Here is a 16,226-nt window from a genome sequence, read left to right on the forward strand (position 1 = left end):
AGCGGAGCAATTCGCCCACGCCGTGGCCTTGTTTTAGTCTGTTCCATCTCCACTGACCCACGTGCCTGCAAACTGATGCACCACCTAAATGGAACCTTCATTTTCTCATTCCCCGAATGACCAGGCCAGCTCCCTGTGCCCTCAGAAATGGACCGGCATCTTTCTATTGGCGGGGACACTGCATTTAATTCTTAATTTAAGGCAGTTTCCACCAGCTCCATCAGTGTGAGCTGAGTCTACCATAGAAGCCTGCTTTGTCTGTTCAGAAATCCCATCGCTGGTACGTTTGTCCTTTGTGTGCATGGCAGATTAGCTGGCACTCTTGCAGAAACACGGGTACTAATACTAGTATATCCCAGGCAGACAATTTTGGAGTTTTACACATGACAACCCAAGAAAGTGACTGAGTGTTGCCCTTTTACCTATAGGTTACTCTCAAACTTAAATTATTTATGGGCTGAAAGGTATCGGTGAAATCTGATTTAACTTAAAATCAGCTATGTAGTACTAGTAAGTGGTAGATTTTTTAAAATATATTTTTTATTGATTTCAGAGAGGAAGAGCGAGGGGGAGAGAGATGGAAACATCAATGATGAGAGAGAATCATGAGTCAACTGCCCCTTGCACACCCCCCACTGGGGATTGAGCCCACAATCTGGGCGTGTGTCCTGACTGGGAATTGAACCTTGACCTCCTGGTTCAACCACTGAGCCACCTGGACCTGGCATAAGTGGTAGATTCTTAACTTTGATACTACTAGCAATGTGTGAGGAAAAAAGAACAACCTAAAGAAACTAAAAATAATGAACATCACCCTTCTCTTCTTTGTGATGCCAGAACATTGGAAAGGCCCCCCTCTCATGGCCATGGTCACTTTACACTGGAAGCCACTTGGTGAAGCTTCCTTCCCCCAATGCAGTGAGCACAGGTGAGGAAAGACTCTGCCTTAGTCATCGCGGTTTGCCCTGGTTCCAGTAGAAGTTTGGTATCTGGCAAGCACTCAACAGTTTGAGTCAAATAAATATACATTGAGCAATGTTTGGAGCTTTCAAAAGATGAGCAAACACATTAAATAAAAAACTGGATTCATCAATCACATATTTTTCTTCATATGGCACAGCCTTGTACTTCTCTGTGCAAAACCTCTAACTTCTGATTCCCTGCCTGGTATTTCCTGCTCTGGTTATCAGTGTATGGAGTATTCCTTGGTGGGGTTTGGATAGGTCTCACTGATGCCAGCATTTCTGAGCCACTTGAAAAGGCTAAAGAAGTGAAAGTTGGGGAGGGACTGTTTTTGGTTGTTTTATTTTTCTCAGGGACTATATAGGGATTCATAATTTAGTTTTCTATTCATTTGTTTCTTTGTGGCATTCGACCTTATTTACCATTTACTAAGCCAAGCAGCTTCCATAAATACTAGTACATTATCAAAAGTTTGAGAATAGAAATACCCCCAGGGGCGCTGGCTGAAGGACTCAGTTGGTTGGAGTGTCATCCCATTCACCAAAAGGCTGTGGGTTCAATCCCTGGTCAGGACAGATACCAAGGAATTGATCACTGGTCAGGACACATACAGGAGGCAACCGATCCATGTTTCTCTCTTATAACAGGTTTCATTCTCTCTAGAATGCAAAAGGGCCAGAGCATTTGACTCTAAAACTGAAAATAGCTGTTGTTTGGTCCAATGCATATTCTTTATGCTGTCAGGTCAGTCGATCTTGAGTACAAAACCGGATGTGGCCATTGTCCTGCTAAGACCCCTTGACACCTCGCTTATACAATATGTGGCACTCAGCACATGGTCTTATGCTGGTAGATCTGTACAATGGAATGCTCAAGTGGTTTACATTCTGTGGCGTGGGTAAGCCAGGCATTCCCAATGCACTGGTGACTCTGACCTCTTCTTTTTTATGTCAAACTCTAGTGAATTGTGGCACCAAAGTAGAGAATTGCTGGTTTAGTTCATGGGATCAACTGAACCAATCTTAGTTCATCTTAGTGCGGATGATTGGCACCAGAACTGTGCTAGGGATTGTGCTAAAGTCCTGCCGGGGTCCAACCCCAGCAGGTCCAGGGGTTCCCAAAGGTGTAGACGGAGTCGGCGAAGAGAAATGACACGGAGACAGCGTTCAGTTGATCAGCAGCCTAGCCAGGATCTCCAGCCAAGTTCTGGTCTCGATCTCCAGAGAGGTTCTGCCTCAGATCTCCAGCCAGGTTCTGTGTCCATGTTCTCTTACTAGGTTCTCCAGGTTCTGTAGCCATGTTCCCTCGCTAGGTTCTCCAGCCAGATTCTGTCCAGGTTCTCCAGCCAGGTTCAGTCACCAGGTTCTAGTCAGGTTCTCTTGCCAATTTCTGTAGTCAGGTTCAGTCCAGGATCTTTTGCCATGTTCTCTCCAGCGAAGTTCTTCTGTCTCTAGAGAACGTTCTGTGTAGGTTCTGTGCCAATTTCTGTCTCTCTCTCTGTCTCTTGCTGTCTTGTTACATCTGTATTTATACCAGTTGATTCAATCCTATCAATCTCTATTACAAAGGTTAGGGCGTTTCTTATCTCCATTCCAGGGAGTAAAGATTATGTAGCTTAAGCATGATTGTTCATAGTTAAAGTGATTAATTACCCGCCTGGCACTTAGTTAAGAGGTTTTATTCCCTCCCTAACTTCAGGGGAAAATCCCTACCTGGGGAAACAACCTTTCTCAGAGACCTTGGTTAAAACACATAGTGCCAAGAAGGTGAGCAAACATATTAAGAACAGTATGCCATATATGCCAGGTCCCTTGAAACAGCAAGCATGGACCGGCTCCCGGCAAAGTCCAGTGGTTCTCAACCTTGGCTGCACATTAGAATCACCTGGGAATCTTTTTAAAATCCTGATTTCTGGGCCTCATCCTCCGGAAATTCTGTTTCTTTGTGACTAATGTGGCTCTACCCCATAACAAAGAAACAGAATTTCCTGAGGATGAGGCCCAGAAATCAGGATTTTAAAAAGATTCCCAGGTGATTCTAATGTGCAGCCAAGGTTGAGAACCACTGTGCTAAACATTTTATGTGCAATGCTTCATTTGGTTCTCATGACTATGCTTTGAGGTATACAGTGTGATTACCTTTATACATATAGAAACTAGCGTTCAGGGTAGTATTAAACTTCCCAGTCATCAAGTGGCCCAGTTTGAATTTAGATACACATAGGCTATGAGAAAATGCAGTCTTAACCACTGTTCTGGACATCAGTGTCCCAATTGTTCCCTTCTTTTCTTAAGACAAAGGTTAATGAGCTAAAAGGAAACTGGGGATTTAAGCTTTATAATCAGATCTGATAATACAAATCGACAAAAACTATCCTAGTTTTATTTTTTTTTCTGCATGCAATACGCTTTGGCTTAATCAAGGCAGCTATCACTAGATGCTTGACAGCTTAGTGCTATGCTAAAATTGCACTTAAACAACCCCTGCAATAATGGGATCTAAAATTTAGCCATGACCTAACTAGGGGTTGGGTTCTCAAAGCCTCTTGATTGGTTTGCAGCTTTCCAAAAGAATCTTGAGTTAATGTTCCAGCTACATCCTCCCGTCTCACAGACCAATCTCACCAGCCCTTTGAGATTTTGCTAAAAGCCCAACACACTGTCTTCTAGGAGCCTTATTATATCATCTCAGTAACATGAACTGAATAAAAATGGACACATTACAGTCTTGGTTCCTCCAACAGTGATTGGAAATAGATCGAACGAGCTAAGGCACTAACTCAACCAGCCATTCCATCATCAGCTTGTCTCAGGGTAGTAATAAACTTCTTGGTCTGCTAAATTTATGGAGGAGAAGTGGGAGCAAAGCCTCCCAGTGGTGCCCAAGGCTTTGATTAGGTCAATACCAGTGGTTCGGAGGTCTGCATGCTGACCATTATAAGCACCATGTGGACTGTCACCAATGTGCTCTCATCAGCAATTGCTTCCACACCAGCTCCTTAGCCGAAAGATAAATCAGATTGCCTCTGGAAGGGGTTTTGCATGAGATTGCATGGGAGTGTTTCCTAGGCAGAAGTGTAAAGTTACGGATTTAATCCCAAATACTCTCAATATTTATGCATCCCACTGGCTTAGCAGCAACTCTTTTCCATGAAATAGCTAGAATGGTACAGCCATGAGTCACCTTCTCATTTGACTCAACCTGTGACTTCTTCCTTTGCAAGGGCACGGGGAAAATTCCTCATGTTGTACGATTTATGCAGTTAATAAGCATAAGATGCCCAAGCCCCACTCTATTTACAATGGGTATCATAATATAGTTGACTTTATGTCAAATTCACAAGGCAAGTGGCAGTGGTTCTTGAAGGATCTCGCTGGATCTGCCTCTAGACCTTTGCAGGTGTGATTTTATCTGTCTTGATTACTGCTGCCCTCTACATCGCCTACTTAACTTGGACCCTTCCTTCAGTTAGGGAAGTTCAGATCACTTCCTCAGGAAAGCTACCTCAGGCCTTACTGATTAAATCTCCGTCTGCCACCCACCCACTCCCATATGAACACTCATGTCCATGTAGTAAGTATGTTTAGTGACTCTTGGATTTATGCCTGCCTCTCTCACTACTCTGGAAGCTCTGTGAAGTTCAGAACCCAGTGCTCTGGTTCACTGCTATATTCTCAGTAAAGGACAGTCTTTAGCACACAGAACGAAAGCATTAGATATTGCAATCATGAGTACCATGAGAAAAACACTAAAATATATGGAGAAAAACACTAAAATACTATCTTTTGGAGAAAATCTCTGAAGAGAATTATGTTAAATTCTAAAACTATTAATTTATTCGTTCATTTTTTTTCAATGAGTATTTTTAATAGTCTACTATTTTTTAATTTTTTTATAAGAATTTGGTCTACAGTGGTAAATAAAGCAGACATAAATATATTTGTATAGAAATAATATTCTTCTTTCATTCTCTCTTTTCTTTTTTTTTGTTTTGTTTTGTTTTTTTTTAATATTTTTTATTGATTAAGATATTACATATGTGTACCCTCTACCCCCCCTCTCCCCGCTCACCCCCTCACCCCCCCGTTGTCCGTGTCCATTGGTTAGGCCTATATGCTTGCATATAAGTCCTTTGGTTGATCTTTCCCCCTTGCCCCCACCCTCCCCTACCTTCCCTCCAAGGCCCGACAGTCCAATCAATGCCTCTCCGTCTCTGGATCAGTCCTTGTTCATCAGTTTATGTTGTTCATTATATTCCACAAATAAGTGAGATCTTGTGGTATTTATCCGCTCTCCAGTTCCATCCATGCTGTGGCAAATGGTAAGAGTTCCTTTTTCTTCTTCCTCTTCTTAAAGAATACCTTTCAGCTTTTCATATAATGCTGGTTTGGTGGTGATGAACTCCTTTAGCTTATTCTTATCCGTGAAGCTCTTTATCTGACCTTCCATTCTGAATGATAGCTTTGCTGGATAAAGTAATCTTGGTTGCAGGTTCTTGCTATTCATCTCTTTGAATATTTCTTGCCACTCTCTTCTGGCCTGCATGGTTTCTGTTGAGAAATCAGCTGACAGTCGGATGGGTACTCCCTTGTAGGTAACTGACTGTCTTTCTCTTGCTGCTTTTAAGATTCTCTCTTTATCTTTTGCTCTTGGCATTTTAATTATGATGTGTCTTGGTGTGGTCCTCTTTGGATTCCTTTTGTTTGGGGTTCTCTGCGCTTCCTGGACTTGTAAGTCCATTTCTTTCACCAGGTGGGGGAAGTTTTCCGTCATTATTTCTTCAAAAAGGTTTTCAATATCTTGCCCTCTCTCTCCTTCTGGTACCCCTATAATTCTGATGTTGGTACGCTTGAAGTTGTCCCAGAGGTTCCTTACACTATCTTCATATTTTTTGAATCTCTTTTCTTTTTTCTTTTTCGGTTGGGTATTTTTTGTTTCTTTGCATTTCAAATCTTTGACTTGATTCTTGGGATCCTCTTGTCTGCTGTTGGAGCTCTGTAAAGTATTCTTTATTTCAGTCAGTGTATGCATAATTTCTAATTGGTCCTTTTTCATGACCTCCATGGTCTCACCATACTCCTTGAGGGATTCATTAAATTTATCGGCGGTTTCCATAAAATTCTTGACAAACCTTATAAACGTGGCCTTGAACTCTATATCCAGTCATCTGTCCTCCTCCGTTTCTGCCAATTGTGACCTGTTTCTTTGTCTTCGCATTTTGGCTGCTTCCCTGTGTTGATAGAGTGGCCTGCGCGCCAGGTGTCCTGTAGGGCCCAGTGGCTCAGCCTCCCCAGTTACCTGGGGTGGACACTCTTGGTGCACTCTTGGTGCCTCGCTTGTTGTAGGATCACTGGGAGGAATTGACCTCCAGGCCAATTGGCTGTGGGAAGCAGCTGTGTCTGAAGTGGGAGAATGGTCCCCCTCTGACCACTGGGTACAGTGGCTCCTGGATCTAAGGAGGTGCTAATTCAGCCCCTGCCTGAGGCCTCACAGCCGGGCCACGAAGAGGCTCAGCTGTGAAGCAATGCAAGCCGCTGCGGGGCCTTGGGCCTTCTCTTGGAAGTTCCAGGTCTGGCTGGCCCGGCTGCAGTTAGGTAATTATCAGGTTGCAAAGTTCTGGGGCATTCACATGCAAAAGCCTCTGCCGCAGCCCGGGTGGGGCGGGGTCTCAGGGAGTCAAAGGGCGTAGAAAGAAGCTATGGCTGATTCTCCGCGCCCGGAGTCGCGCGTCTCAGTGTCCCGGCAATGGCTGCAAGCACCTCCGAGGGAAATCTGCCCCCAAGTTCGCCCGCTGCCGCCTGAGAGAGCAGCCTCTCCCCGTATGAGACCTGGGTCCCCAGAGACTTCCCGGAACCGGAGATCAGAGCAGTCGGGAGCTTGTGATTCAAAAAGACAGCCGCGTCCTCAGGTGCCACCCCCTTTCCGCGCGCGCGCAAGCCGCTGCGTACCTCTGCACTCAGCCTCCGCAGCTCCTCTGGCTCTCAGCGTGCTTTTCTTTTCTTCTAGTTGTAGAAATTACACTCAGCCAGCCTTCCTGTTGTTTTGGACGATGTTTGCTCCGTCCTTTGGGCTAATTTTCAATTGTTGTGGGAGGCGACTATTTCCCGGTGTTTATGTATGCCGCCATCTTAGTTTTTCTCCATTCTCTCTTTTCTATGACAAAAATAGCAATACATGTTCAATAAAATAAAATTGTAATAAATCCTTTCCCTCTAATATATCAGTGTTTGGTGCCAAGCTTTATGTTTTTTCTAAGAATACAGGAAATTAATTCATGGAAAGAGATGTTTATAAGTTCTCAAAAATTCAGAAACAATTTCCTTCAGAAGAAACTCTTGGCTTTATAATTGATTAGTAGGATACATGGCTTTTACATGTATTTTTACAAAAAAAGAAAAACACAAAACAAAACAACAAAATTCTCCTCTTTTGGAGACTAGGAATGGTGTGGTTTGAATGGCTGCATTTTTAAATTTAGATAGGGACTTCCTTCCTCATGGCATTAGAACCTTTGGAAACCACTGCCAGACAGTAGTTATATTATAAGACAAATAAGCATGTGCCAGTGAAAAATGAGGCATAAAACAGTCAATGAAAATCCATCTTTCCTGTGCACAATGTGTTAGTATACAACAAAGGACAGTCTGGAGCGACAGTTGGGTGTCAGAGGAAAAACTTGGAATTCGCACAACAGCATGTTGAATAAAAGCCAAACATAATAAAGTACATCTGGCTTGCTTTTGAGAGAGATCTAAAAATTAATTTTTCTGCAAATAGACCCAATTTGTATTGAGTTCCTCTATATAAGCAAGTTAAGATTGACTGTCGGTAGCTTTCACTCACATGGTTTTTACGGGACATTTGCTTGTTTAGGGGAAATAGAGAAACACTCTCCTAATAAGAGTTTATAGAGTTTTCACACCTTTCAACCAGAGCCAGAACCACTAGCATCAGGATGGTGGAGTGATTTTATATTCTGGTCCAGAACAATCACTCACGAACAGAAGTCACTGTACATAAGAGCCTAAATATGAAAGAGTCAGATGCTCTCAAACCACAGGTCACATCTCCTCAGAAGTTGAGTGGCCACATAGAATGGTCTCATTTCACCTCTCTTCAACAGGTGGAGCCTGATGCTGTGGCTGGAATACACTAGATCAGAGGTTCTCCAGTGTGGTCCCTGGACCCTCAGCAGTAGCCTCACAGGAGAACTTGTTAGATATTCAAATCATCAGGCCCCACCCCAAACCCACTGAATTAGGAAATTTAGGGGTGGAGTCCAACAATCTGTGCTTTAATTGGCCCTCCTGGTGAATTCAAGTTTGAGAATTCAGTCTTAGATTCAGATGAACCTAGTGCACCCCTGGCTATGATCACTTATGACAGTGAAAAATGAGGTACTTGGGTATTTGATGTGTGTGTGTGTGTGTGTAAATATAATTTGCTTCCTTCTTTCCCCCCCCCCCCACTTTTAAATTAGAAATGGACTAAACCAGAATATCTTCACACCAGTGAGTTAATTCTTCTATCAGCCATGAGCTGCAGTTGAAAATTCCCTGAAAATTGGTTTCCTGAAAGGAAGCAGCTAAGGGGCAGCCCTCGCTGGCACTAAGTCACCACATATCTACATGTGATTTACATAAAGCCCGAAGTGGTTTGCATAACTGGCCAGGTGTGATAGTTTTGTTAGGGCCAACAAAGAAGGGGAAGAAAAGAGAGCCCTTGTCAGGTAGAAGTTTTGTTCAAATTGTTCTCTCCCTCCTCCCCTCCTCTGGACTTCACTTTGCTGAAAGTGATTGCACCATCTTCTCCTTGAGGAAGACAAGGAAATAAAAGCACTCATTTGTATAGATAAAAAGCCCAAGCTCCCAGCAGTCATTCCAGCCTTGCACAATAGAGCTGGCCACAAACACAAAAGCAACGCGATCCATCTACAAAGAACATTGGCCAGGTGCTGTTTTCTGTGCTTTGGAGTTGTTTTCTTGTTTGTTTATTTGGAAAACAACAACACAGCAATAAAGAAATACAAGAGGTACATGAGTTTTACTCACCAGACAATAACCAATAGGTAATTGCAAATGAATTTCCCCAAGCAACTAGAGAGGATTACACGGTTGTGGGAGGAGAGAGAAGTTGCATTCTGACAGTCCATCATTTGATTTTGAGTGTGCATATGCTGCGTTTCCTGTTTTCTTGACAGGGTATTATTTTAACCCATTATCAGAAAATAAACTCATTGGTACGATTTATACCGTCAGTCCGTGTCATCTGTCAGATCAGCCAACAGTGTTTATTGAGTGCCTACTGCATACACAGGTAGGAATGTTCAGGAGCATTCTACCAACATGGTCACTTCATGCTACTGTAGTTGTCCATACATATGAGTCCAAGAGAGTCCTCTCAGATCACCTTCTCACCCTCACACTCCATAGAAAATAAAACAAATTACAAAAAGGCCAATAGAAGATTGCTATGGTTAGTTCCTCAAACTCGTACCATAGTAGCTAGAAATGGTGATGCCAATGACTTTCAAATTTTAGATTTCCAAGCCCATATTTCTCAATCTAATGCTTTTCTAGGGATAGAGTTGCTGCTGGCTGTGGGCCCCAGTGTGAGAAATGCTGCTCTCTATCATTTCCCACAAAACACATAAACAGGAGCAGCAAATGTTACCGTGCTCATTAGATGTGTGTTCTTTCATTTTTTCCCCCCTTCATTAAATTGGAACATCATAAAGGGCAATAAAACTTAACTAGAATATTTTCCTAGTTAGCTCACTCATTCCTTGCTATAACATCTCAGGACCCAGTAAAATGTTACGGTTTAATTAGAGTTAGCAAGACAGAATGAACTATGTTGCATTCAATTGCTCACATGGCCCTTTATTGGTTTATTCAACACATATGCTTCTATCTGTCATAGTCACATACTATTCTAGGGGTTGGGGGTAGAAAAATGAGAAAAAAAACAGTTCTTCTAGGGCAGTGATGGCGAACCTTTTGAGCTTGGCGTGTCAGCATTTTGAAAAACCCTAACTTAACTCTGGTGCTGTGTCAAGATATAAATTTTTTGATATTTGCAACCATAGTAAAACAAAGACTTATATTTTTGATATTTATTTTATATATTTAAGTGCCATTTAACAAAGAAAAATCAACCAAAAAAATGAGTTCACGTGTCACCTCTGACACACGTGTCATAGGTTCGCCATCACTGTTTTAGGGGGTCGAAATCTAGTGGGGACAAGAAGTAAATATAAAACTACCAGACACAGTTACACAGTGATAGCAGCAAACACTGAGAAGCGCCCCTTTCAACCAAGTTGGAGCAGAGTCTCGGGAAGTGCTCCCAGAGTCACCATGTCTGTGCTCTATTGGAAGTTGTGGAGCCCAGGTATCTAAGAGGGCCAGTGTAGCTCCTAGAATGATGACAATGTGATGAGAGATGGGACAGGTTTTTAACAAGGGGCCTGCTGCAATGCTACTGAGGTCAGAGCACCTGCCTTAGGATCAGCACTCTAAGTTTTCGTTCTGTTTGTTTTTTTGTAAATTGAAATATATTCAACATATAACATTGTGTAAATTGAAGGTATGAAGCATGTTGATTTGATACATTTAATATTGGAATATGATTGCCACTGTAGCAGTAATTAGCATCTCTATCATATGACATAAACTTTTTTTGAGTATGTGTGGTGGGAAGAGTCTCTTAGCCAGTTTGATGATTTAATACAATATTGAGCCCTCTGAGTTAGAATCCTGGCCTGGTCACTTGACACCTGCATGGCCTTAGACAAGTCACTCAAATTCCATAAACCCCATTTTTCTTTCATTTATAATCCTACATAATAAAAGGCTAATATGCAAATTGTCTACTGGAGTTCTACTGGAGTTTGATCAGGTGGCGGAGCCAGCTGGCCAACCCCTGCAGCCCCTCCCCCCTGCTGGCCCTGCCCCAAACTGCCCCCCCACCCCAATGGGGGTGGGCCGGCCAGACTGCACCCTGACACAAATTCGTGCACTGGGCCTCTAGTGTTTATATAATAATAATGCATTGGGGATCAAATTCAAGATAATGCATTAAAGTCCCAAGTACACTTATCCTTTATGTAGATGGTACTCTCTAAATAGGAGTGAAAATGGTAATGAATACCATATGAACTAAACACAAGTTGCAACCCTACACTGATGGGAAGTATTAGAAAGGCAAAATTGGTGCATTGGTAAAAGAGATATAAAATGACTTTTCATGACAGCCTTGCTCACCCTTTACCTAGAATATCTATATATTTCATTTGTAAACTAAAGATTCTACACCCTTTGAGTATTCATTGAATATTCTGGCTAAAAAGAGAATGTCAGCCCTTTCAAAGTAAGTAGAAGTTACCCAAAGGCCCAGGGATATAAATGGCCTTGTGGTCATTTCCCACAAGCCATGGCTTCTTGAAGACCTGAGGCACGTTTGCTGACCCTATAATCCTAGTTTATAGCACAAGCCTCAGGCACAGGATGAACAATACACATTTTGTTTTCTGTCCTTTTTAAAATATATTTATGAGCTGCATTGTCAAAAATGAAATCAACCTAAACCATATATCTGAGAGGAAGATAAATTTTTTGAAATGTAAAGGGATAACATATATTAAAATGCTTTGTTCGTTGTATACACTTTTAATTCTTTAATGCATAAAAAGGCTTATCCCCATGATTTTATTAAATTACCAGCTTATAGTTAAGCCCCATGAGAGGTAAAATATTTTGAATATTTTCTACATCTGTTTTAGGAGCATTAAGGAATGGTGTGCAGAACCTTCAATTAATATTGAATGAATAAATGAAGTTGGCTTTGCCTTTACCCTTTATCTTAGGACTCCTGACATGAAACCTATGGTATTCATGAGATAGGTTCCTAATGTTAAGAATGGGCACCCCATTGAAAGGAAATGCATGTGATGGTGGTCAAAATATAACTGAAGCTTCATGCTCTCTCCTAACTGTGCATTGTTTCCACTCTATGCCCCTTCATATATGCAGCCTCGAGAGCCCTTCCCTATGACCTTTGTCAGTAAGAGATGGTCTGTAAACTGGCACTAACCCTAAATTGAACAATCATGCTCTCTCATTTTAGGATAAGTTTAGGCATTTTTCTCAACATTTTTTTACACTAGTTGGGACCATTTCGTTGACACCAGAGAACCCCTTTTGCTCTATGACGCGTGCAACAGTGCTTTTGATCTTGTAAAGACCTCTTGTGGCATTCTATCATTTTGTAAGACTTTGGTCTGCCTGTAATTCAGTTGATATGAAAAGCAGAAGATTCGGACAAGCATGTGCCTTATTTTCCGAGCATACGGCTTCTCAGCTGGTAGATTGTTAAGTGAAATACTTAACTTTACTCAGCCCCATCATTCACTGAGTCCCGTTTTAATTCCACAATAAGGCTGGACATCCAATATTTCATCCAGTGAAAATGGAAGCTCCAGCCCACAGTTGCTCAGTATCAAGCTTCCAGGACTCTAAGACTCTGTGAAATATTTTACATACTTTGGAGTTTAGCATTATTTTTTATGTGGTGGAATTTTTATTAGTAGGTAGATAGAATGAAAGGATGAAATGGGTCCAAGAAAGGGAAGGTCCATGAATGACAGTAAAAGGATTTCAAATTAGCATCTGATAATTGTATTACTCGTGTAAATGGGAAAGTAAGTGCTTACGTCTTAATACATTCGATCCAAATGATCTAACGCTGCCCCTTGCTGCTGCAGAGTGAGTGAGTCTCCCTTTTGTGGGTAGGCATAATGGTCATTAATTTTAATGAGACTAATGTTTGTTTTTAATAAATGTAGCGATTATTGGAGTTAGCATGCTGAAACCTGGCAGCGTCCTGAGCTGAAGGATAAAAGCATCCTCTTCCAGGTCAATAATGCCCTAATCAGGAGGCCTCTGTGTACTGGGATAGAGGGGCAGTGATTAGCACAGAGTTATTAAGTCAATCAGTAAAGCCCCAATTTATAAATGACTGATATTGGCACTAGCAGCAGGGCAACACTCATGGTCTCTGATATTTCAAACAGGTCACCATTCCCGTAAGGAGAGGCATTCCTCACTTTAAACAGAAAGGAAGAATTACTTTATACTGTGGAATAATAGAGCGTAAAAATATGTTCTCTGGTTGGGAAAAGCTTGTTGGCTTCCCCTTACACACAATGCTCATTTTCCTGTGTTCAGGGGGACTCTTGCCAAGCGCATGTGTGAGGACACACGGGTCCGGTGACTTATAAAGGCATGTTGCAGAAAGTGGAAGAAAGCACACAACCATGCATTAGGTGAAATCAGGTAACAACAGCACCACACGATGAACTCCTGCTGAGCAGTTGTAGATGCCAGGAACTATGCTAAGCCCCTATATACACATCAGATGATACACATCATGTAGGCACTTCCTATGCATGTGACTAAAGTGCTGTAGTTATCTTTATTTTACAAACAGACAAACATGGCACATTTTGAAATCTCTTCATTCCCAGTGGGAGGCTCAGAGTGGTTCAGTGACTTGATGAAGTTTGCATATCTAATAAGTGGTAGAATTAGGATATTTCTTACCAGATCCCTAACAAACAGGACTAGCCCATGTTTCTAAGCGGTAAAATCACTGAGAGGCATGTAAATTGGCTCCACAGACTGAAAGACCTTCCCTGGTCCAATCAGCTATAGCCCATGTGAAGAGCTCTATGTACAAAGCACAGCTGTTAAGTGAGCAATCAGCAGGGGAGATATTTCATACAGATCCCCTATAGGTCTACAACGGGGGTGGGGAACCTTTTTTCTGCCAAGGGCCATTTGGATATTTATAACATCATTTGCCAGCCATACAAAGTTATCAACTTAAAAATTAGCCTGCTATATTTGGTCAAACATTTAATTAACTTACTCCTAATGCCTTGGCAGGGCCAGACTAAATAATTTTGAGGACTTTATATGGCCCTTGGGCTGGACATTCCCCACCCCTGGTCTGCAGGAAGGACAAGAAATCGGGAGTGGGGGTCATTTTGTTTTTGTATTAAGCTCTGCTGATAATCCTGAGAAAAAGCTATTTTTGAAAAGCATAATTTCCCAATACTATCATCCTGTACTACTAAAATTCCCTCTATATGTACTTAAATTATTAAATCAATTAAACTTACTTCAAGTTGTAGAAGTCACTCTTGCATTTCCTCAGAGTAGCTCATAATTTGGTAAAATGAAAACATTCCCAGGGGAAATCCTATATAATAAAGAGCTAATATGTTAATTAGACCAAACAGCAGAACGACCATCCGGATGACCTTCCAGATGAAATCGGGGCTGCGAGGGTCAAACCCCTTGCACGAATTTCATGCACCAGGCTTCTAGTAATAAATAAAAGTACAGTAGGGAAATAATAAATAAAAGTACAGTACTCTACTTTTATTTAGGCCACTAATAACTGGAATTTGGAGTTATTTGGGAACTGTAATGTAGATACACTAGAGGCTCGGTGCATGAAATTCCTGCACAGGAAGGGGGTGTCCCTCAACCTGGCCTTCGTCCTCTCCAATCTGGGACCCCACATAGATCGGGCCTAACCTGGCAGTCGGACATCCCTCTCATAATCCAGGACTGCTGGCTCCTAACCGCTTGCCTGCCTGATTGACGCCTAAATGCTCCCCTGCTGGCCTGATCGCCCACCACTGCCCTCCCCTGCCATGACACGCCTCCTCCGCCAGGACCCACCTCCTCCGTGCTGCACAGAGCCACGGGACCCCCAGGCTTCACCATGCTGAGTGGCCACCAGGCCCTGCCTTGCTGTGTGCATGGCCATCTTGTGGCAGCCATCTTTTGATGATGTCACGTGAGGGCATGATGCCACCTAGGCTTTTATTATATAGAATACGTACATACGTACGTACACACACACACACACACACACACACACACACACAGATGTTATATAGGGATATTGGAGGTTTTCTATACAGTAGAAGGTAGATGTTTATTTTTAGGGAAATAAATGGGAATAATAATATATTTTAATTATAACAAAAAATCTTTAAAAAGAAGGCATTGCTAATCTATTTTAGGGATGAGGAAATAAACAACATCAGCATTTATATGATAGTCTGTAAGACATAGCAAAAGTCAGAATGGCTCTCAAAACTTCAATGTCAAATACCTGCCCTACCCACCTCCTCACAGTATCCTTTGGAGAAGAAGAAGGAAGAGGAGGCAAGGGGCAGAAGGACAGGTGGAAGGAAGAGGAGAAGAACCCTTTAACTTTTTTCTCTATTTGGAGCAAACCACCAATTATAGAAGAAACATTAGTGAATATGTCAGCCTTCAGGAGATAAGCAAACTTAGATTTTGTACCGCAACTGAGCACTTGAGGGAATGATTTGCAACTTGATGTCCTGAATAACTTACCCAAACTGTTAGATTCCAGGTGATTGAATTGATAGTTAATCCTGATCTTAGTGAAACCTTTAGAATTCTTATTTATTCACCCAAAGTAACATATTGAAACAAGACTTGGTTCCAGCTACAACACAAGATACTAAGGATGGAGGGCCCATAGTCCCTGCTTTTGAATAGGAAATAATAGGCTAATTAAAGACACTAAACACATATGAGTAAATGAGCTATAACAACCCAATGAGAACAGAATTGTAATACACACATGCGGACCCAGTCTTGTTTCATACAACATGTGAGGTCCTGAGCCGAATTTCAAATATTAGGTCAGGCCAAGTCAACTCAGAAGGAAACTGAAAGTGCATCCATGTGTCAGAGGCGTCAGTGCAAGAGAGAGAGGGGTGGGCACATTTGAGGAACGTGAAAAGGGGTATCTAATTGCCTCCTTGCTAAAGAGCTATAGAAAGTTACAGAGATGTTTACAGTCCTTCAGTGACTGTCATATTTACCACACCTGCTATGTGCATAACATTTGGCTTCTGCTGGTCACAGAGGAACTGAGGGCAAAATTCAAACACACCAGAAATAGCACCTGTGATAAATGAATGAGCGAGCCCTGGTCCCACACATCTGACAAAGGCATTGTAATGCAGGACCTAAAATCAATGCAGCTCTTGGAGAGGGCACCCGATGCATTAGCAGTGGGTTTCCTCTCTCAATTGCCAGAAGTGACATGGACTAAGGCAGAGAGAAATACCTGGAGGTTTGGAGGAAACACAAAATGTTGAATAAAGCAGTCAGGAGATCGCCTCAAAAGGAGAAAGCTGTGGTGTGGAA

The sequence above is a fragment of the Myotis nattereri genome, assembly GCF_964212035.1.
Source record: "Myotis nattereri genome assembly, chromosome: 15".
NCBI lineage: Eukaryota > Metazoa > Chordata > Mammalia > Chiroptera > Vespertilionidae > Myotis > Myotis nattereri.